Source organism: Lissotriton helveticus, chromosome 7 (assembly GCF_964261635.1).
Source record: "Lissotriton helveticus chromosome 7, aLisHel1.1, whole genome shotgun sequence".
Taxonomy (NCBI): Eukaryota; Metazoa; Chordata; class Amphibia; order Caudata; family Salamandridae; genus Lissotriton; species Lissotriton helveticus.
In genome coordinates, this window is record NC_136068.1 from 496,567,201 (window position 1) to 496,590,260 (window position 23,060).

Genomic DNA, 23,060 nt, shown 5'->3' on the forward strand with positions numbered 1-23,060 from the left:
CAATAACTTGCATGCCCCATGTCCACTCAATGGACAAAATCAAGTGTGCCCGATGAACAACACACCGCGCATGCGCGGGCGATCACCCGTCATACGCCGCACATGCGCAGACCAGCCCGGTCACAATGCGCATGCGCGAACAACTCACACTACCATCCAGGCTGTTCCCCGGATGAGCATGCACTCGGACCTATTGCGCATGCGCTAATTATAGACGCGAGCGCCTGGGTGACTCCTCAGTGGCCCATAACGATGCCTCCCAGCGCGACAGGACGCTAGAGCGCGCGCGCACCTAAGGCGCCCATACTTACTCCAGGCAGCATGACTCAGGCTTGTGAGTCTTTTCACCATTGCCCTCCACATCACAGGTGCACTTAATTAGACCAATTAATAAGACTACTTAAGACCTGGGAAAACACTCATTCCCCACCGGTATGCGAAGGAGGCACTACAGGTCCAGAGCAGGCTCAACCCAGAATTACTGTGAGTATGAGAAACCACCACCACGACTCCTGGTAAGCGCTATTTTCTTTCCTAACAGGTCTCCCTAATCAGCATGGTAAATGTTTGTCCCCCCAGGGTCAAGCCTTTGCCACCTCCCAACCTTGAGGTCAGACTGAGCAAAAATTTGCGTAAGAATCCCTCCTTGCGCCGCATTTCACTAATGCACCCTGTTTTTCTCCGTCTCTTAAATCACCTCACTCTCGAGTTATCAGTGCGATTCCCACTGTGATGGTACCACCAATACCATCACACCATAGCCGCCTATAGCCCACCAGCACTCGCTATAGTGACGGCATCAGATGTGCGTAAAACTGTACATCCTAATGACTCTACCTTCTCCCTGTGTGTTTTGTTTTGTCCATTCATGTTATGTGTACAGGTGGTCTTGAGAAGGGAATCCCCCTCTCACACGTAGATACACTTTAGGGCGTGTAGACACATAGTCTCCCCTACACCCCCATTAGGTAATTTGCACTCACTTATTTTAGGTCCTGAAGAAAGCCAGTCTAGTCATAAGGCACTGGCTGAAACATGTTGACCCATTGGATGTGAGAGGTCGTAACTCGCCCCTTACATCCCCTTGCCTTATTTTTAACCGCTGACGGAGGCCCAGGTATTAAAGTCTAATTTTACCTTCGGGTACTGGGACCACCGTCCAGCCGTTTTAACATCACTCCCTTAACTATCTTCACCGCACACTCAGTAATATACCAGCTCCGCTGTAGTCAGGCGTTGAAGCACACCCGGGGCACGCTAGGTGCCACTGGGTGGGCCCGATGATGAAGCATGCCACCAACTAGGTTGGTGGGTGAGGGCTTTTTGAACACACCTGCTGGGTGTTCACACTCCGTGACAAAACATACCAGAGTCTTCCCCCTCCCCTAAAGTAACTTGAGCTAGTCTCTTTTTGATTTAATCATATATTAACCGGGGACATGGACTAGCTTTCTGGTCCTACCTCTCTCTCTTGATTACGCATCGGTATTACTTTACCGACATTCAGTAGGTAACTTATGGGTAATTTACCTGGGCATTTTCGTGTGCTAATTCCAAGATTCTACACAGCTGAAAGGTAAAAATAAAGCCATTTTTGGCTGTAAATAGTGACAGGCTCCTGTTTAAAATGGGAGTATTTGCGTAGCCATAGATGCAATACCCCTCTGCAAATTTAAATGACACCTATCCTAAACTTTGCATCTATCGCAAAAGAACTGTATGTCAATTCCTAGAGCGAGGTTACTATTCAGCTAACGAGGAGTAAAAGCACAAAAAAAGGAACACCAGATTTTCCAGATCGTGTTCTGATTAAAGACATGCAGGCGGCTATTATGCTTCCTTGCTTTGTTCTTGCTGTTTCTGTTTTAACTTATAACAAGAAAGCATAGCAGGAGCCTCCTGTCTTGTCATAAAATTTAAAGCAGGGTTCAACACTCCTTCCCCCATCAAGTTAGTGACTCACCTTTCATCCTATTTATTGGCTTAGCATTAGCACAAAGAAATGGGTTTGCATACATATTCTTTATGACACAACAATGACCCAGCATAATGATGCATGCACGCATGCGAGTCACCATGCATGTGCCAATATACTGCATGATGTGGGCACCATTTTGTTTATTTTGTTATTACCATGCATGCATGGCAGGTGACAGTTGTGGAACAATACATGTATAAATACAAATAATGTAAGCATTCAAAAGCACAAATTGTAGAAAGCCGTCTGGCAACAATTATAAACTCTCTGGCCTGACCAACAAATTAAAAAGAAACATTTTTAAAAAAACAACAAAAAAAAACGACCACAATAGCTGTAAATCTTTTACACATACTTTCAATGAGACACTCATTGCATCCCTATCTGTATCTACCCCTTTGCTAGCCAAATTTCTGCAGACCCAATGTATGTGTGTTCTCACAAATCATATATTTAAAAAAAAAATACCAATGAAAGGTTTTGTGAGATGTTGCGTCCCCATACATTTCGTTATTTGCTAGTGAAACTGAATTACTGTGTCGCGAACAGATGCGTGTCTAAAAAGTGCGTCACCAACATGAAAGGTTTGGAACGCCGTGCACTAAACTAACGCCAGGCCTATTACTGACTTTGCCAATGCTTGTCTCAAATGGGGGTGAGGTCCAATTTACCACAACGGATTCGTAACGACGTACTGTGTGGGTTTCTAGGTGTCGTCGGGCTGTGGACGTCGTAAGTTTCGTTTCTTAGTACATGAAACCGAAAGCACGCAGACTACCGTTTCTACTGCCTTGTGTCGTTGACCTCATCATAAGACTACCTGTTCAGGGAGCAGCAACAGACCAGAGGTCCTCTGAGACAGCAAGTCGACCCCCAGGTGTACTTACGTGTTTCCCATGCCCGCTCGTGTTGGTGCTGATAGGTCCGACGGAGGGAGGTCTTGCTTTATATTCCCCCTACGCACTGAAAGCTTTGAGCGGACAAACAGAGCAAGCGCATCTCGGGTTGGTGAGTGAGTGAGTTGGCTCCCGGTTTTGTGGTATCTTTACTTTTTTACATTTCCGTCTGTGTATTTATATTTGTTTTTGGCCAGCTTATTTTCGTTAATCCATTTTTTTTTGTGTTTTGAAAAATATGTATATCTACTGTTACAAAAAATATGTATATCTACTTTTACAAAACGTGCACTCACACTTAGCTCTATCATCTCGAGTCTTGGCAACGTCTCAACATTGTGTGATTCGGGGCAAATCACTTAATCTCCCCATGCCTATAAGCAATGCATGTAACCTTGGGTAAAGAGGAGTACGCTCTCTAGAGAAATTTGATCACATATGACACAGAATCACTTGAATTACATGACTGGTTATGAGCTAGATAGCTTTTTTCCCTCTCTCTCTCGTCTTCTTTCTAACCCCTCCCCCTACCCACTTCCTTATTTCTTATAGCATATGTATCAACTCTTACAATGTGCTACGTTGTACCTGATGGAAATACTTATTTGGGTCTTACTCTGAGTGCTCTGAAAAATTGTAAAAATCGTGAAAATTGTAAAAAGCTTACAATGATTGTTTACCTTTGGCAAATAATAAAATATTAATTACAAAAAAAAGACAATTGTCTTGCTTCTTAGTTTTTAAACATGAACCATTAGTGCACTATATTTGTATTAAGTACTTCTCAGTGTAGTTCTATAACGTGGCAACTTATTGTCAAAACTTCAAATGTTAAACAAATACATTTTTTAAACATTGAAGAAATTTGATCATATTTTACTTTATGTTGAGTGATTTTCATAGAAAATATTTTCAGAGTTCGACTTGTGCACGGGCTCTAAAGTCCGACACAAACCCATGACTCGGCTCTGGCTCAGCTCTCCCTATACATTTATTGGATCGCCCACCTCTATGCACACCTGTCTCACATTTATTTTTTATTTATAAAGTTTTATATAGCGCGAACAAGATTCCGAAGTATATCAGAGCGCTATACAAAAAGGATGGAAGGAGGGTAACATACAATATCGATATGCTAGCGCGAACTTGATCCTGAAGGATATCAGAGCGCTTTACAATTTGAGGCACTTAAATAACTTACCTGCTCTTCAGGAAGATTCTATTACAGGACCGGAGGCTTCAGATTATGCTTCTCAATCTTTACTGCATTGAACACAGCAGCCAATGAAAATGTATATTTTCATAAATAACAGTAAAACAAACTGCATTTCCCATGAGTACACATTGGTATAGGCACGCCCCCATAGTCCATAAGAACCCCTTGCGTGCTCCCATCATCCTCTTTCTTTGCTGCTCACAGCAAGAGTTAAGTGCACCTATTTTACTGGTCCCCTCACTCTGCTTTAGCATGGGGATATTTTGCTTATTTTGAAAGTATATATTCGTATGCAAGATTATGGTGAATTTAATACTGTATTAAGTATTTGATTGCTTATTATTGATAGCGTTCTCTTTTACCTTCCGTTTGTGATGGTTTATTGGTGCTCGTCATAGGGGCTTATAACGCGTCCCCGAGGTGCCCAAGGACTCCGATTTTAGCGTTGCTGGCTTTCGGCCGATTTAGACGCTCTTCTGCCTCGTGCTTCAAGGGCGCCTCATTTACGGATTCTGACCGGCAGGGAGCCGGTCGCAACACACAGGAGAGCCCGTTCCCGGCAGCGCTTCAGCGCGCGTTGGGCTCCCCTTGTACGCCCTTCACGCAGAGTCCGGGTGGCTCACGGCCGACGCGCGCGCCCAAACGCGACCAATTTTGGGTTTGTTTCTAGTCGGATTTGGCCGCGTTTGGGCTGCGCGCCTCGGCGCGATCCCCAAGCTTACACAGGACGCATTTCTTGGCGTCTGACACACCGGCAGGCTCCCTGTTCGATCGCCTTTGCTAAAAACGGAACAAGGTTGTAAAATAAGAGGCCTTGAGAGTGAGCACACGCTCTGGGGATATTTTGGGCCAGGTCACTGACCATATTGAGTACAGCTTTGCTGAGGGGGTTTGGGGAACGTTCCGATTTGACTGTGTGCTGTGGGCTGACCCCACCCATTATCCCTCCTGAGTGTGGACAGTGGGCTACTGTCACAGTGTACCTTCATTCCATACATTAACATCATGGAAGAGTGGGCCCAGGACCCTGAGGAGTATTATGGAGGAGAGGAGGAAGTTGGAAAAGGACAGTAGGAGGCTGTGCTAGAGGACAATATTGTTGAGGCTTTAGATGCCTCAGTCCAGGCTTCAGTGAACAAAGCCATGGAGACTGAGGTTCCTCAAACGGTGCAGCAGGCACTAGCTGTGGCCCTTCGCCCTATCAGGAAGCAACTAGAAGGGTTTGCCAAGCGTCATGGGTATGACAAACCTAAAAAGCAGAAGAAGGAGCAAGTCCCTTCCACCGCCACTGCTTCACAGTCCCAAGATCAGTCCCAAGATCAGTGGCCGCACTCTCAGACACTAGCGTCTTTACCAGCGTCAGGTGCGGGGGACCACCCTTACTCAGGCGGGAAGGCAAAATGTAAGAGCCCAGCTCCAGTGGATACGGACACCACTACCACCAATACAGACACAGACACTGATACTTCAGAGGAACCTCCTCCTCCGAAGAAGGCCAAGGTGGCCCCTAAGGCTGCGGCGGACAAGGTCAGCACTCCTTTCACCTTTGACCCATCAGACATTATGCATCCCCGGTCCTCAGACTGGGTCCCACCACCTGCGGTGTCTGCATATCTTCACAACAACCTGCGAAAGAGCTCCTCTAGAGAAGTCCGTAGTCGTTTAAAATCCGAGTGTCCCCGCCCAGACTTGCCTGACAGCGTGGCGGAAACTCCAGAAATCGATGCCAGTATGCTGACCTTCCTGAAAAAATTCTCGAAGGACCCCAAACGTGGGCTCGACCGTGCTTGGCGGGGCTGCCAAGATAAAATGCTCGACGTTGTGGGTCCCCTGGCAAAGATACTGGAGATGGCTCTGGTGGCCAAGGAAGGTGCCACACCTGTTGATTCGGACATTTTGGCAGGCTGGACTCAGCGCGCTATCTGCCTCATCGGCAATGCGAACTGTGCGATATCCGCAGAAAGGCGCAAATCCTTACTACTTAGAATGGACAGCAACCTGGCGGAACTAGCAGAGGCAGAACCAGGCCCCCTAGCTGAAGGTCATTTGTTCGGAGACCGATTCGTCAAAGATGTGTCCAAATATGTTGGGACATTCACTGCTTTGGATAAAGCTCAGAGCGGTATTAAGCGAGCCCTTACCCAGGGTGTTTTCAACAGGGCCGGGCGAGGCGGGGGCCGCTCGTCAGGCCGGGGCTATCAGCAAGGCTCCCAGAGAGGTGACTATGGACGCGGAAGAGGAGAGTGGGATTCCACCCGCGGTGGTACCTTTTACCCGTCCCGCAGAGGGCTTCAACAGAGGCCGTTTCCAATCGGGAAACAACAGGGCGAATTTCAAGTCCCAGCAAAAGACAGGTGAGTGTATCAGATCTCTCTCTGCTTCCACTGGGGGGTCGCACACGCCATTGTCTTCCACAGTGGCAAACCTTGACCCAGGACGCTTGGGTTCTGCAGACTGTACAAGGGTTTCAGTTGGACTTTTATTCTCATCCGACACAAGTGTCCCCTCCCCATCCTCTTCTTTTTTCCCGACAAGATCGCAGTTTCATAGACAAAGAAATTGCAGACTTGCTGCAGAAACACGCGATTGTACAATGCCAGGGCGGACCTCGCGGTTTCTGCAGCAACGTCTTTATTGTTCATAAAAAAGGAGGTGGCATCAGGTTAGTGCTCAACCTCAGGGATTTCAACCAGTACCTTACGAACAACCATTTCAAAATGGAAGGTATTCACCTGTTAGCGGATTTGTTACAAGACGGAGATTGGTTAGTCCGTCTGGACCTCAAAGACGCGTATCTGTCCATACCAATTTTTCCTGCACACCACAGGTTTCTGCAGTTTCTTTGGAACGGCCAGTGTTACGACTATTTGGCTCTTCCTTTCGGGCTCTCCTCAGCTCCCTGGTGCTTCACCAAGGTGATGAAGCCAGTGGTGGCCCATCTCAGGGAGAGGGGGATCAGACTTATAATTTACCTAGACGACATACTGCTCATGGCGCAGAGCCAGTCCACACTCATGCAGCACTCAGACATGACAACGTCGCTGCTGCAGAGCTTAGTTTTTGTTATCAATCAGAAGAAGTCGGTGATGGTTCCGACACGGGTGATAGACTTTCTAGGGTTCACAATAGACTCCCAGGCAGCACAACTGTGCCTTCCTCAGGCGAAGTTGAGGGACTTGAAGAAGGAAATTCTGAAGTTACTGGACAGACAGACGGTTACACTCAGGGCGATTGCCAGAGTGGTGGGAATATTGGCCTCATCCATTCAAGCAATATTCCCGGGCCCTCTTCATTACAGGGCACTTCAGCGCCTGAAGATCAAACATCTTCAGAGAGGTCTGTCGTACACGGACTCCATTCCACTGTCGGAGGAGGTCCGGATCGAGTTACAGTGGTGGCTCGGACATGTAGAGGCCTGGAACGGCAGGGCGATCTTCGGATCGCAACCAGAGGTGGTAATCGAGTCAGACGCCAGCAGATGGGGCTGGGGCGCGCGCTGCGGAGATATCTCCACAGGCGGCAGATGGTCAACGCAAGAGCTAGATCTACACATAAACTGCTTAGAGCTGCTCGCAGGATCGTTTGCGATCCGCACGTTATCCCCGAAGCAGACATCTAGTTGTATCCTACTGCGTTTGGACAATGTGTCCGCAGTGAGATACATCAACAAGTTGGGTGGCACGAGGTCGTCACTTCTTGTTCAGATGGCCAAGGACTTTTGGCATTATTGCCTCGAGAATCAGATCCCGGTGATAGCGGAGTACATTCCGGGGCAATCCAACCAGGTAGCGGACTGGAATTCCAGGTACCTCCGGGACTACAGCGACTGGAAGCTGCTTCCCCAGGTGTTTCAGTGGTTACAGACAATTTGGGGTCCTTTTCAGACAGACCTATTCGCCTCCAGGCTGACCTATCCGATTCCCAGGTTCTTCAGCTGGAGGCCAGACCCGATGGCGACTGCAACCGATGCCTTTCTCCAGGATTGGTCGCAAGGGATTCAGTATGCTTTTCCCCCGTTCTTGTTGATCCCCAGGGTAATGACACAGGTGATCAGACAACGGGCGGAAGTGGTCATGGTGACACCGTGGTGGACGTCTCAAGCTTGGTTTCCCAAGTTGTTGCAGTGGAGCTGTGATTGCCCACGGTTGCTGCCGGACTCGGAGTGGCTATTGCAGGGCCCTCGTCAGGAGCAGCACCCTCTGCTGTTGGAGGGCAGACTAACCCTGATGGCATGGCGGCTTTCAGGGAACAGTGGCACCGCCAGGAGTTTCGAGTGAAACTTCGGAATTCGTTAAGCAAGCATGGGCACCATCTACCAGGAAGCATTACTCCGCGGCCTGGAAAGACTGGGTGGATTGGTGCATGGGAAGACAGGTGGAGCCCGTGGGGGCAGAGCTACCCCACGTGTTAAACTTTTTGGCGGGTAAGGCAGCTGGTGGCCTAGCCTATCGCTGGGTAAACAATTTCCGTTCTGCCATTTCTGCGGGGCATGCCCAGATAGACGGGAAACCGGTAGGCATGCACCAGATGGTTTGTAAATTACTGAAGGGGATTAGGGTAGCTAATCCGCCTAAACCCAAATGTACGGGTTTGTGGGATGTTTCGTTAGACCTCTCTTTGTTCAACAGATGGCCTGATAATGCAGTCTTGTCCAGGAAGCAATTATCAGCAAAGTTGGCCATGTTACTTTGCCTATCAGCATGCAGACGATCTTCGGACGTGAGAGCACTCGACGTTACAGGTAGAGTGTTTACCCCGGAAGGGGTTTCTTTTACTATTACAGGTCGTACCAAAACGATGCCAAGACATATTGATTATAATGCAATCCCTGACAATGACAAAGTATGTGTAGTCAAATGTTTAAAAGCATATGAAGAATGTACAAAGGCCTTGAGGCCTCAGGGTTGTTCGCAATTATTGATTGCTTTGCAAAAGCCATTTAAACCTGTGGCGGCAGCCACAATTGCCAGATGGCTTCGCTTCATAATGAAGGAAGCAGGTATTGATACGCAGATCTTTGGTGCGCATTCGGTGAGAGGCGCTATGGCGTCAAAGTCTTATGGTTTAGGATCTAGTCTTCAAGACATTATGAAATGTGCAGATTGGTCGTCTGAATCGACATTTAAGACATTTTATTACAAGCCGGTGGGAGATATTACTTCTGTGGTTTTTAATGAGCGTTAAACTAGTATAATCTGAAGCCTCCGGTCCTGTAATAGAATCAAAAATTTGCTAGCATTCGCACCAAGAATAATTCTATTAAGGACACGGAGGCGAGGATTATCCCACCCGGCTTAGTTTACAGTCAGTAATAAGCTTGCCCACCCAATTATGCAGTGATTACGGTGGTGTTATTTCCTTTCTTTCAGGATCAGATAAGAATTCTGATTGAGCGACGACGGACGACAGGATGTTTGGCCTGAAACCTTGTTTCTTCCATGTTGGAGGAGTTATTCATTATTCAAGTTATTATTGTTGGACTTGGTTCGCCTCAAAGAAAGAGGATGATGGGAGCACGCAAGGGGTTCTTATGGACTATGGGGGCGTGCCTATACTCATGTGTACTCATGGGAAATGTAGTTTGTTTTACTGGTATTTATGAAAATATACATTTTCATTGGCTGCTGTGTTCAATGCAGTAAAGATTGAGAAGCATAATCCTCGCCTCCGTGTCCTTAATAGAATTGAAAATTCTTGGCGCGAATGCTAGCAAATTTTTGATTCTTCAATTAACTCATCAAGCATTTGTAACACTGCGGATAAGATCATGGTAAACACTGCTAAACGCTGAGTCCCATAACACGATAACTGCACCTCTATGGTCATCACACTGAAACACGCAGCCTTACATGATACAACAAATGCACTCATCTGAAAACATTAAAATAGTACTACAAGCTCAAATGCAGGGCACAGGTCGAGGGTACACACAGGTGGACACCGTCCACCCACTTGTTTCACAGGGTAAGTGCTGTCCACCCTGCCAAGACGTTAGGCTGCAGTGAAATATGTTCAACTTGCCCCGGTGTAATTTTCCGACACAGAAATACACTTTGTGTGCTTTCCGTTCCGAGGAGCAGTGTTCATGTGGTGCGGGGGCTTACTTATTTTGGATCACTGGCAAAATATCGGAACCAAAAATATCAAGAGGTCAAAAATATTGTGGACCAAAATATCGAGAAGGTAAGAGCAAATAGGGACGAATAGATTTAATATTCTTAAATTCACATCTACGTACCAATGAAGATATATATCATCAAAGTACATATGTGTGGGTTATATATAGTAAAACTTTACTTACCATCACAATATTTTGTCCCTTGATATTGTTGGTTCTGATATTCTGTTTAAACACTCTTATTTTCACTAACTGCTGTGCCACAGACAAAGGCCTGAAATAAATGGCCATTAGCCCTTCTTTTGTTCGAATAGCATCCTGTGTGGGAGCTAACTCAAGCCGATCATGCCAAGCCAATGGAGGGGCAGCTCTTGTTGTTGCTTAATAAATACTTAAGAGAAACTGCGATTTGGAAGCAAGATTTTGACTTTGTTCAATCCAATATAAATGAGATATGAATGCACCGGAATGTCAGATGTATAGGACTGCACAAGTATTTACATAAGTAACAATTTAAATACCAACATTTTTTAAATTCAATTCTTTTATAGCGCTACTCTTCCCAGTGAAGGGTGTCAGACGTTTTACTTCACATGAACAAATTATCATTAACAGCATATCATACAAGTGTGTAATTCAAATTACAGGATTTGTTACATAAGACACTTGGGGCAGGGCCACTGGAATTATGCGGCAGGGTTGACTAAATTATGAGCCCATGTTGACTAAATTATTAGCACGAAAAGGCAAATTACACAGTATAATGCACTCATGTGGCTCCAGAAATTTGCAATATTTATTCATGTTAAGACCATCTGGGCAAAGGTTTCACCTCATTAGAACCTCTTTGACACCCAAATACAGAAAGGTATAGAAGGCAACAGAAAGTTGACCAGACAACTTCTGTAGAGGGCCTTTTACTGTGGGACAACAAGTTCCACTGCGCTCTAAGTAACTTATTGTGTTTGAGCTAGAAACAGATTTTTTTTAATCTGCTGATTATGCAGCAGATGACAGATTATGTGGGAAATGCGGCTAATCCATAATTATGGGGAAAACGCAGCGGGTGCAAAATTCCAGTGGCCCTGAATGAAGGTTACAAGGTGTCACTTATCTTCAATCAATAAATCAATCAATCAATCATGACATTTGTATAGCGCACTACTCACCCGGAAGGGTCTCAAGGCGCTTGGGGGAAGGGGTCAGCTACTGCTCGAACAGCCAGGTCTTGAGTTGTCTCCTGAAGGCGAGATGGTCCTGGGTCAGCCGAAGGTGGATGGGGAGGGAGTTCCATGTCTTGGTTGCCAGGTAGGAGAAGGATATGCCTCCGGCGGTGGCTTTTCAGATGTGTGGTACGGCGGCGAGGGTGAGGCTAGTGGATCGTAGCTGGCGGGTGGGCGTGTAGAAGGTCAGGCGGTCGTTGAGGTACTTGGGGCCCAGGTCATGGAGAGACTTGTGTGCGTGGGTGAGGAGCTTGAACGTGATCCTCTTGCTGATGGGGAGCCAGTGCAGGTCCCTCAGGTGGCCGGAGATGTGGCTGCGTCGGGGGATGTCCAGGATGAGTCGGGCGGAGGCGTTCTGGATGCGTTGGAGTCTTTTCTATAGCTTGGCTGTGGTTCCGGCGTAGAGGGTGTTTCCGTAGTCCAGTCGGCTGGTGGCGAGTGCCTGGGTGACCGTCTTCCTGGTTTCTGTCGGGATCCATCGGAAGATCTTGCGGAGCATGCGTAGTGTGTGAAAGCATGATGAGGAGACGGCGTTGACTTGTCTGGTCATCGAGAGGGAGGAGTCTAGGATGAAGCCCAGGTTGCGTGCGTGGTCTGTTGGCTTGGGAGTGGTGCCCAGGGCGGGGGGCCACCAGGAGTCGTCCCAGGCGGTGGGCGATGGTCCCAGGATGAGGACTTCCGTCTTTTCTGAGTTCAGTTTCAGGCGGCTGTTCTTCATCCATTCGGCGACGTCTTTCATCCCTTCGTGTAGGCTAGTTCTGGCGGTGTCGGGGTCTCTGGTGAGGGAGAGGATCAGCTGGGTGTCGTCAGCGTAGGAGATGATGTTGAGGTTGTGTTGGCGTGCGATGGCTGCAAGAGGTCTCATGTAGACGCTGAATAGGGTGGGGCTGAGTGATGATCCTTGTGGTACGCCGCAGATGACTTCGGTGGCCTCGGATCGAAACGGGGGGAGGCGGACTCTCTGTGTTCTACCGGCGAGGAACGAGGTGATCCACTCCAGTGCCTTCTCTTGGATACCGATGTTGCTGAGGCGTTGAACTAGGGTGCGGTGGCAGACAGTGTCGAACGCTGCAGAGAGGTCCAGGAGGATGAGTGCCGCTGTTTCCCCGTTGAGGGCGGTCTCGGTGCTGTGGTTGGCTCTGAAACCGGACTGCGCGGGGTCGAGGGATCCGTTCGTCTCGAGGAAGGCGGCAAGCTGTCTGTTGACGATCTTCTCGAGGACTTTTGCAGGAAAAGGGAGGAGCGAGGTGGGGCGGAAGTTCTTGAGGTCGGTGGGGTCCGCTGTTGGTTTCTTCAGTAAGACGCTGAGCTAGGCATGCTTCCAGCTCTCCGGGAAGGTGGCGGTGTTGAAGGAGGTGTTGATGTTGTTCCGGAGTTGGGGTGCGATGGTGGAGTCAGCCTTGTTGAAGACGTGGTGGGGGCAGGGGTCGGTTGGAGATCCGGAGTGGATGATGTTCATCGTGCGGGCTGTGTCTTCGGTGGTCACCGTGGTCCAGGTGCGGAGGGTGGCAGTGGGGGGCGTTGGTTCGACGGTTGGGTACGTGGATGGTGCGCCGAAGCTGTTGTGGATGTCGGCGATCTTGCGGTGGAAGAACGAGGCGAGAGAATCGCAGAGATCTTGTGAAGGAGTGATGTCGTTGTTGCCGGTGCTGGGGTTGGAGAACTCCTTGACGATGCTGAAGAGTTCCTTGCTGTCGTGGGCGTTGTTGTCCAGTCGTTCCTTCAGTGATTTCTTCTTGGTGGTGCGGATAAGCTGGTGGTGCTTGCGGGTGGCGTGTTTGAGGGCGGTCATGTTGTCAGTGGTCTGGTCGAGGAGCCAGGCTTTCTCTAGGGTGCGGCAGGTCTTCTTGGAGTCCTTGAGTTCGTCGGTGAACCAGGAGGCTTTCTTGCTTCTGGGTCTGCTGGGCGGGTTCTTTAGTGGTGCGAGGTCGTCGGCGCAGGCGGTCAGCCACTGTGTGAAGTTGCGGGCTGCTTCATTGGGGTCCGTTGTGCTGGCGGGTGGGTTCTGGCTGAGGGAGGTGGTGAGCTGGTCGGCGGTGATCTTGCTCCAGCTCCTGTGAGGAACCTGTTGCGGGTGGTGGTGGGTCGTGGTTCTTCTGAAGCTGAAGTGGACGCAGTTGTGGTCGGTCCAGTGGTGTCCGGTGGAGTGGCTGAAGGTGATGTGCTTGCTGGATGAGAAAACGGGATCAAGCGTGTGGCCGGCGTAGTGGGTGGGGGTTGTCACCAGTTGCTTGAGTCCGAGGTTGGCGAGGTTGTCCAGCAGGGTGGTGGTGTTGCGGTCCTTGTTGTTCTCCAGGTGGAAGTTGAGGTCCCCTAGGAGGATGTAGTCAGCGGAGGGGAGGGCGTGCGGGCTGATGAAGTCTGTGATGTCTTCGCTGAATTGTGTGCGTGGTCCCGGGGGTCTGTAGACGAGGGTGCCTCTGAGGGTCGTCTTTGGGTCGGTGTGTATCTGGAAGTGGAGGTGCTCGGCGCCGGAGAAGGTGTTGTTGGAGTCGGTCGTGATGCGGATGGTGTTCTTGTGGACGATGGCGATGCCTCCTCCGGTCTGGTTGACGCGGTCCTTTCTGATGATCTTGTACCCGTCCGGGACGGCAATGGCGATGTCGGGGGCTGAGGAGACGTTCATCCAGGTTTCCGTGAGGAAGGCGATGTCTGGTGATGTTGTGTTCCAGAGTTCCACGGCGTGTCTGTGGACGGAGCGGGTGTTGAGCAGGATGCACTTGAGGTGGTTGCTGCTGGTACTTGGCTTGGCGGGTGCAGTGCAGGTTCGGAGGCAGGTGAACTTGCAGGTTTTGCAGGTGAAGGGTCCGTGGATGCGTTTCGGGGTGACCCGGCAGCAGGTGGGGTTCCGGCCGGCATTGAGTGCGTTGAGGGCGGCGGCGTCTTAGGTCTGTCGAGTGGTCTTGCATCGGCGGGGGCCAGGCGTCCTGGCGCTGGGCGCGGGCCCGGTGCGGACGGGCGCAGATGGGCTTACCTTTGGCGCGCCCGCTGCGCGTCAACGCTGCGCGTACGCGTGCACTCTGCCATAAGTGGGGGGGGGCAGGGGCGAGGGAGGAGCAGCTGGGAGGCGGGAGCTGGGTGGCGAGTGGGGGGAGCGTGCGGGGATGCTGGGGGGAGCGGGGTGGGGCAGGGAACAACGAAGGACAAAGGGACAAAAATTAAGGGCAAACACGAGAGACGAGAACGGCAGCAAAAGTACAATTTACACAACGAGAAAACGGCAGCAGTAAAACAGCTTACAACAAGCAGGCGCAGGGACAGTCAGGGACAGGGGCCAAACCAAGACAGGGGCAGTCTTGACTCGGCAGCAGCGGCGGCAGCGGGAGGAGAGCGGGCACACTCGGGGTGGCCACGCGGCAGGAGGAGCGACCGGACTGACCAGGTCAGGTCAGGTCACAGCTCCTAGCCCCGTGAGCATCCCCTTAAGTACCTTGTGGGAGGGAGGAGCAGCTGGGAGGCAGGAGCGGGGTGGCGAGTGGGGGGGAGCATGCGGGGATGCTGGGGGAAGCGGGGGTGGGGCAGGGAACAACGAAGGACAAAGGGACAAAACTTAAGGGCAAACACGAGAGACGAGAACGGCAGCAAAAGTACAATTTACACAACGAGAAAACGGCAGCAGTAAAACAGCTTACAACAAGCAGGCACAGGGACAGTCAGGGACAGGGGCCAAACCAAGACAGGGGCAGTCTTTTTTAAAAACCTTTATTGTGCATGAATAATAGAACAAATACGGGCCCACAACCTTCAGGCTGGCCGCAATACTGTTGAAGCACAAGCGCAAGCAATGCAAACCTCAGCGGCATCAGGAGACATTTCAACAATCAATGAACGTTACACTATATAGAATCACATCGCCGAGGCAAAGGAGCATGTAAGGTTAATTTTAAAGTTTTCGTTCAAAATAGAAATCAATAAAGCTTAAGAAATAAGAGAACTGAGTCCGTATAATAACTTCTCGACACGGGCATGCGGCATCATCACTGGAGACAACAACGGAAGGCAACACTTCGAGCAAAAAGGGCGGTACAAAGTAACACAACAGGATAATCCGCCAGCATCTGCGCACCACCTACAGCGCAATCCCCCATCTACTAACCCCTAACATGGACCCAGAACAGAAACAGAGTCAGGAAGCGCAGAAGGATAGAAAAAAAGAGAGGCCCATAGAAACTAAATAAAGAAAACTAAATCCCTCCCCCCACCCTACACCAATGCGGAGGCTACGGCCTACCCCCCCCCCAGCAAAGTGTCTGTCGCCCAGTAAAGAACCCGAAATATAGACCAAGAAAAGAAAGAAGGAAAAAGAAAAATAGAAAGAAGAAAGAAAGAAGAACCCTCACACTTGAGATATAGGGAGTAGGAAGGAATAAATTAATCCACTACTCCCGGAAAAAGGAAAGGTGGGGAGGAGCCCATTCAAAATCAGATCTCCCGGACTCCCCAGCTATATCAAACTACTACGCCGTGTACATAGATTCGAAAAACAGAGAACCAGAAGAGGGTCAGAGTCAGTCACACCCCGATCCCGGGCAACACCAAACCCGCCGCCCCCTCAACCAGAGTAAAGCACAGGACGTAGCAATGACAGTATTTAGTGGAGAAAATCAGCACAATCAATGCAATTAACACAACAAAATGCAGTTCAATCCGGGTCACCGCCAGCCGATCAAGCCAAGCCAACAAGGAAAAGACCTTCAGCCCTGGCCAGAACGACAAAATCCCTTCAGACACGGCCCTCGCCGCAAGCACTCGTCAGGCTGAACAAAGGAGCAAGATGGCCGCTCCCGACAAAGAAGAGGCAGAGGAGGAGGCAATGAACGTCCCCAGTCCAGCACAATGTCAGTGTCCAAAACGATAAACTCCACTTCCACCTCAGGATGACACACACACCACCACTGCAGGAAAGAGGCTCCAGAGGCAGAAACAACGAGGGGGGGTTACCAAACGAACGGGCGATAAGCGGAGCCTCAGTAGCAATTGCGCAGGCAAAGTCCCGGATCTCGAAGTGGAAGGAAACACTGTAGCCTTAGTCTCATCGATACATAAACATCCAAAATTACTGTCAGGGACACATCGCTCCTCCACCCTCTCCTGCTGCAACACTGTATCCGTTCCAGAAGTAGTTAGAGGCAGCAGGGGGCCAGCCAGCTCCGGTCGCGCTATGCCAGACGAAGCTCTCTCAATCTTCCATATCAACTCTTGGATGGTTCGCCGCCATGTTGCCCCCAGGTCCATAAGGGCTACCAGGATATCCCCATAAGCCAGGTCGCTCTGCGACGTGAGGCGGTCGGCACCGCACAGAGATGCGCTCAGAGCAGCCTCCGTCTCGGGGACAGGCAGGACATCACATAGTAGGGATAAGGAAGGAGCCATCCCTCCGTCGGGAAAGGCAGGCGCCATTATCACCCCGTCAGTGAGTCCACATTTGAGGAAGGGGGGCAGTTTCGGTACAAAGAAAAACAAGCGTCAGAACCACCGGAGGAAACGCGACCCCCAGTCAGGGGGGCCGCGCTGAAAGAGAGAAAGTCTCCCCGCCGTTGATGACTACGGGGTGGACCACGGCCGAAGAGGCGCCCCAAAATGGAGTCCGTCCAGCGTGCAGCAGCGTAGTGAAGGGAAGCGCCGTGCGAAGGGCTCTCGTCGGGCAAACACACACTCCGGAGGCAGAGGGAGTCCCACTATATTAGAAAAGGTCTACGCCCTCCACTGCCGTGACCGGTCATGCTCCCCCAGCCAACAGCAGCACTCCAGCTCGTCCCATCAGCTCCGTCCCGAAGCGTCCGGCAGCGGTGATCAGCACAGGTCTCACGAGCAGCAGCGGAGGTCGGCAAACACTGCGGATTCTGCACCAAAACGGCCGACGGTGACTTCAAAAGAACGCAATCGGGAACAGCGCGTTCATGTCTCCGGTCCAGCACGGCGTAGGCAAGGATAAGAGTCAGGATATCAATGCGAGAGCGGAAAGCTTGTGGAGCCGAGAGCTCACACGTCCGTCCCGTCCGCCATCTTGGCTCCTCCTCCAACACAGGGGCAGTCTTGACTCGGCAGCGGCGGCGGCAGCGGTAGGAGAGCGGGCACACTCGGGGTGGCCACGCGGCAGGAGGAGCGACCGGACTGACCAGGTCAGGTCTTGCTTCACACTGTGCTAGATTATAAAGATTGCAATTTATGAACTGCAAGCAACAAAAGAATCTCTGTGTTATGAGTAGTATCAACCAAAAATGAGAGAGATACCCAGATAGAACCAAGAAGGGACCGGGTGAGAATACTGTTCAAAAGAAATTCCCTTTAGTGTCTGCATTCATTCACAGTACCAAATTTAGGGCTCGATTAGGATCGCGGTTTTCCCGCATCCTCCAGGCCGGCGGAAGCCACCGCCGGCCCAGGGGATGCGGGAAAACCGCTGCTGAGGCACAAAAGACCCACCGCCAAATTAGGATGGCGGTGGGTCTCAAAATCCGTCCGAAGCTTTTCCGCCGCGGTCGCCATCTGACCGCGGCGGAAAAGCTCTAACATGGCTGGCGGTGTCTATCAGACACCGCCAGCCATATTAGGATGGCGGAAATCATATGCTTTTCCACAGCGGCTTTTCCGCCGTGGAAAATCATACGGACATTGACTTCGGGGGGCCGTTGCGCGCCCCCTTGGTGAAGGGGGGGTGGGGGGTGCACATGGGGGGTACCTATGGTACCCCCCAGCATTTCCATGGACAAAGTGGCAGGCACCGCGCGGTGCCTGCTGCTTTGTGCACGAAAAAAATGCCTTGCATGCATTTTTAACATTGCGGCGGGTGCAGCTTGAAGCTTCACCCGCCGCAATGTTAAAGATTGAGGATGTGACCGCCACCCTGGCGGTCACATCCTAATCTGCACGGAGGAACCGCCGCAGCCCCTGCGGACGGTCCCTCCTACTCTATGGTGGCGGACGGACTCAGGTCCGTCCGCCATCATAATCGGCCCCAAAGTTTCCACTGAACCAAATAGTATCACTGATATTAAATATCATTACACATTTTTTCACTAGTTAACGTTATTTTATTAACACGTTTTTCAAGGTGTATTTTTAATGAAAACTTTTTCATACAATTCACTACATAAAATCAATACACAATATCAAAAAAGCCCCAAAATTACATAAAAAGTCAAATACATTAACGATTGTCTTAAGTTGCTCAAAAATCAAAAACTTGAGTCCTACTCTATTGCTCGAGCAAAGACCTATCCTAATACATAAAAGGCCAACTTTAGTTTGTTAACGCATACTCCATTTTCATATAACACATTTAACAATTATTAAAAACCAATATATATCTTTCATCACAATTAGAGATTTATAAAAAACTATTTTTATCTGTCCAAATGTCGACACGTTTTGGTGTCTCTTTTTATTCTTCTACACCTTCCTCAGGACTTTATTAACATTATTTATTTCAAAACCCCAGACCAACAATATCCCAATTCTGATTTATGAGGTAATAACGACCCCACCTATGGTTTTATAGACTTTTCCATATGCAGCATTTCCTATTCCTCAAATAGTGAAGGAATGCCTCTTGGATCAAGGCCAGAGCTTTTTTTTTTTTTTTTCAGAACAAATTTTATTGTGCTGTTGAAGAGTCACAGAAAACATACAGCATCCCGAGTCCGGGGAGGCTGCGAGCATGAAGGCAAAAATCACATTATGGGACAATTCAAGCAGCTATATAAACACAAACACTAACCCCAACGCCCTCCCCCCAGCACCCCCCTAGGTTCCCACCCGAAGTCCCCCCCACCCCACCCCCTGCACAGCGTCAAATTAGACCATACATAGAATCTAATATAGTAGATGAAGTGTGGAACCCTCCTCACTCGGGCACATTGTCCAAATGTCCTTCCCCAGGTCCATCACATGCTGGCGGCTCCAGCCAGAGCCCCCTGTACTCAGCCCACCGTTTCCAAATTTTGTAATGTTTCCTGGGGCAACCCCGGGCCTCAAATATCGGGCGTTCCAGGCCCATTGAATAGTCCAGCCCCTTCTTCCACACACCCAACAGGGGAGCTTTGGGGTCCTTCCAGGCACGGGCCACATCCCTCTTGGCCACCACAAGACCCAACAGCAGCAAGTGGCGCTTATAAACATTTCCTCCCACCTGTTCCAGGACATGAAGGAGGCCTAACTTTGGTGTGCGAGGAAGGTCCCAGCCCAGTACCTCAGACAAACAATTCCAGACACCCGTCCAAAACTTCCGCAGGCCCTCACATGCCCAGACAGTATGCAGGAACGTTCCAGTCTCCTTACTACACCTCAAACAGACGGGAGATGCAATCAAGCCCGCCTTCCATAGCCGTTCCCTAGTGTAGTATGCTCTATGTAGGTATTTAAACTGTATAAATCGTAGCCGGACTGCTATGGCCGCTCCCCTGGGAGCTTCGAGTGCCTCCCTCCAGTCTTCCTCTTCAAATGCTCCTAGATCACGTTCCCACTTGGTCCGCAGAGAGTCCAGGGGTGTCGAGCAATGCGTAACCAACGTTTGGTATATGGACGAGATTTTCTTGGACTCCAATTCTCCCATGAAGACCTTCGCCTCCAGGGGGCTGAACTCGGGCAACGAGTCCAGACCTCGCAGGGTAGGGGCGAGGGCGTGACGAAGCTGCAGATATTTAAAAAATTGGGTCTGAGGCATGTCGTATTCCTCGCGCAGGTCCTGGAACGATTTAAGAGTCGTACCCCGGACCACATGACCCACGGCCGAGATACCGATCGCATCCCAGCCTCGGAAACCCTGCAGGGACATCAACTCCGGCAGCTGCCCGTTCTGCCACAACGGGGTCTCCCTCGTCAATTTGTTCCACCACCCCATTCTACGGAGCGCGCCGCGCCATATGCGGAATACGGTTTGTGTGACCGCCGGGAGCCTCCTCCTTTTAACCGCTGAATACAGGATAGTGTGCAGCGTGTCGGGGTCCATCAGGAAGCGCTCCAGGGCGTAGGTAGGGTCACTCCGCTCCCCATACCACCATTCGTTAAGCACCAAGAGGTGGGAAGCTTGGTAGTAGGACAAGACGTCCGAAGTCGCCAGTCCACCACAATACGTGGACAAAAAGCATGTGCGGAGCGCCACTCTCGCCGCCCCCCCCGCCCAGAGGAAAGTACCAAGTGTCGAGTTCACCAGTCTGAACCACCGCGGTGGTATAGGGTACGGATGATTTTGTAGCTGATATAAGAGGCGCGGAAGGGCCACCATTTTAAAGATGGCCGACCGGCCATAGATGTTCAAGGGCATGCGGGACCACGTAGTCATGTCGGATCGGATACGCTCCCACACCGGCACAATGTTACGCGCCCAGGAGACTCCTGGAATGTCTGTTAGGAATATCCCCAGGTACTTAAGTCCGCCTCTCGCTTCCTGCAGTGCCCCGGCCCAGGGCCCCAGGTCTCGGCGCTCCCCAAGCACCCACAGCTGTGATTTGCGTACGTTCAGGTGAAGGCCCGACACCTCCCCGAAGACACGCATGATGTCGAGGACTCGTGGTCCAGATCTGTTCAGGTCCGTGAGGAAGAAGAGGACATCATCGGCGTACAGTGCAAGTCTGTCGGAGGGTCCCCCAGTCCACTCAATGCCCCGCATCTGTGCATCGATTCGGACCCACGCCGCCATGGGCTCCATGGCAAGGGCAAAGAGATACGGTGAAAGGGGGCAACCCTGTCTGGTGCCTCTACCGATGGGAAATGGAGCCGATGTTGCCCCAGCCACTCTCACCGACGCCGTGAGATCAGTATACAACAAATGAATATAGGATAGGAAGCGGGGCCCTAGATTCAATCGGGACAAAAGGGCCCGGAGGTAGACCCAGCTCACGGAGTCAAAGGCCCTGTCAATGTCGGCCAGTAAAAGGGCCGCTGGTATCCCCGCTGTCCGGACTGCCTCCAGCACCACCTGCGCACGCCGGATATTGTGGCGCGTCGCCCTGTGGGGCATAAATCCGGCCTGATCCGGGTGCACGAGCGCCGTAATGTATGGGAGAAGGCGATTAGCTAACGCCTTTGCAAGAATTTTGGCTTCAGTGTTGAGTAGCGATATCGGTCGGTAGGACTCAGGTCGGTCCGGAGGCCTCCCTGGTTTGCAGAAGACCACTATTTCAGCATGCCGCCAGTCCCTCGGGAGTCGGCCACAATCCCTGGCTTCTTCCAACGCTCTACCATAGTAGGAGCCCAGTTGGAGGTGAAAGGTCTTAAAGAATTCACAGGGAAAACCGTTGGGCCCGGGGGCCTTGCCCGTGTTCAGTTCTCCGAGGGCCGTACCCAGTTCCTCCGCCGAGAGGGGGAGGTCCAGGGCATCTCGCTCCTCGTCCGAGAGCGATCGTGGCGGGAGATCAGCCAGGAACTTATCCACGTCGCTTGCCGAAAGAAGTTCCCGAGGGGCGTACTGGGTCTCGTAATACCGCGCAAATGCGGCCGCCAGGGCCGATGGGGTAGTGATGGACCCACCCGACTCATCTCGCAGACAAGGCAGAGACTGCGCGTGAAAAGTGCTTTGGCATAGTCTATAGAGCATCGAGCTGGATTTGTCACCCCACTGATATATCCGACTCTGAGTCGCCAACCACAACTGGCGAGCCTCGTCTAACTGCAAGGAGGCATAGGACTGTTGCAACAATAGAAGGCGTCTCACGTCTTCTTCACTCCCGTCTGCACCGCATCTATGTTCTTGGTCCCTAACACGCTCGGCCGCCTGAACCAAGTCCTCCCTACGCTGCCTGCGGTCAGCCGCACACCAGGCAATGTCCACGCCACGTAGCGTGGGCTTCAAGGCCTCCCAGAGGGTCACGGCATCAACATCAGGGTGGTCATTATCACTCCAGTAATGCGCAATTGCCTCTCTCATATGAGATCGATAGGGTTCTCGCTGCAGGTGCCATGTGGAGAGACGCCACCTGAAGGGCTGCCGCCGCCTGTCTAGGGAGAGGTCTAGCATAACAGGCGAATGGTCTGATAGGCCCCGTGGTAAAATTTGTGTGTTAACGACCCTCCTGACCCAGGCCAGGGGAACGAACACGTAATCGAGTCTAGAAAAGGACTTGTGCACTGGTGAGACGTAGGTGTATTCACGGTGTTGGGCATGCTGATGGCGCCACGTATCAGCCCACCCCATGCCTCTCACCATACCATCTAGCTTAGTAGGTGTGTCCGAAACCACCTCTCCCCCCAACCTGTAGCGGTCCACTCGAGCATTCATCACATCATTCCAGTCCCCGCCAACAACTGCCATAACATTCGGGATTTCAGCCCACACTCCGAACAACTTTTCAATCAGAGCACTTTGCAGCGGGGGCGGAGCATACACACTCCCAAAGACGACCTGTTCCGTCCCTATCTTGCCCTGGATAAATACATATCTACCCTGTGGGTCAGCCCATTGAGTGTCATGGGTGTAGGACAGCCTGCGGTGCACCAGTATAGCCACCCCCCGGGAACCTCTCACAAATCCTGCATGGAACACTTGATTGTAACCATACCTCTGAAGGCTAAGGGTCTTGGAGCCCAAGAGGTGGGTCTCCTGTAAAAGCAAGACATCGGCCTTGTCCCTCTTCCCTTGGCGTAGGACTGCCCCTCTTTTGACCCTATCTAACATCCCCCGCACATTCCA

General features: G+C 51.0%; 1 pseudogene across 1 annotated transcript in view; it reads left to right on the plus strand.

Annotated features, from left to right (window-relative positions):
* The first annotated feature begins 2,843 nt into the window (after positions 1-2,843).
* LOC144768673 (interferon-induced very large GTPase 1-like) overlaps positions 2,844-23,060 on the plus strand; it is a 222,277-nt pseudogene continuing 202,060 nt past the window's right edge. Inside the window, exon 1 of the transcript XR_013598609.1 lies at positions 2,844-2,986. The product of XR_013598609.1 is annotated as an interferon-induced very large GTPase 1-like (transcript). The remainder of the gene's footprint in view (positions 2,987-23,060) is intronic.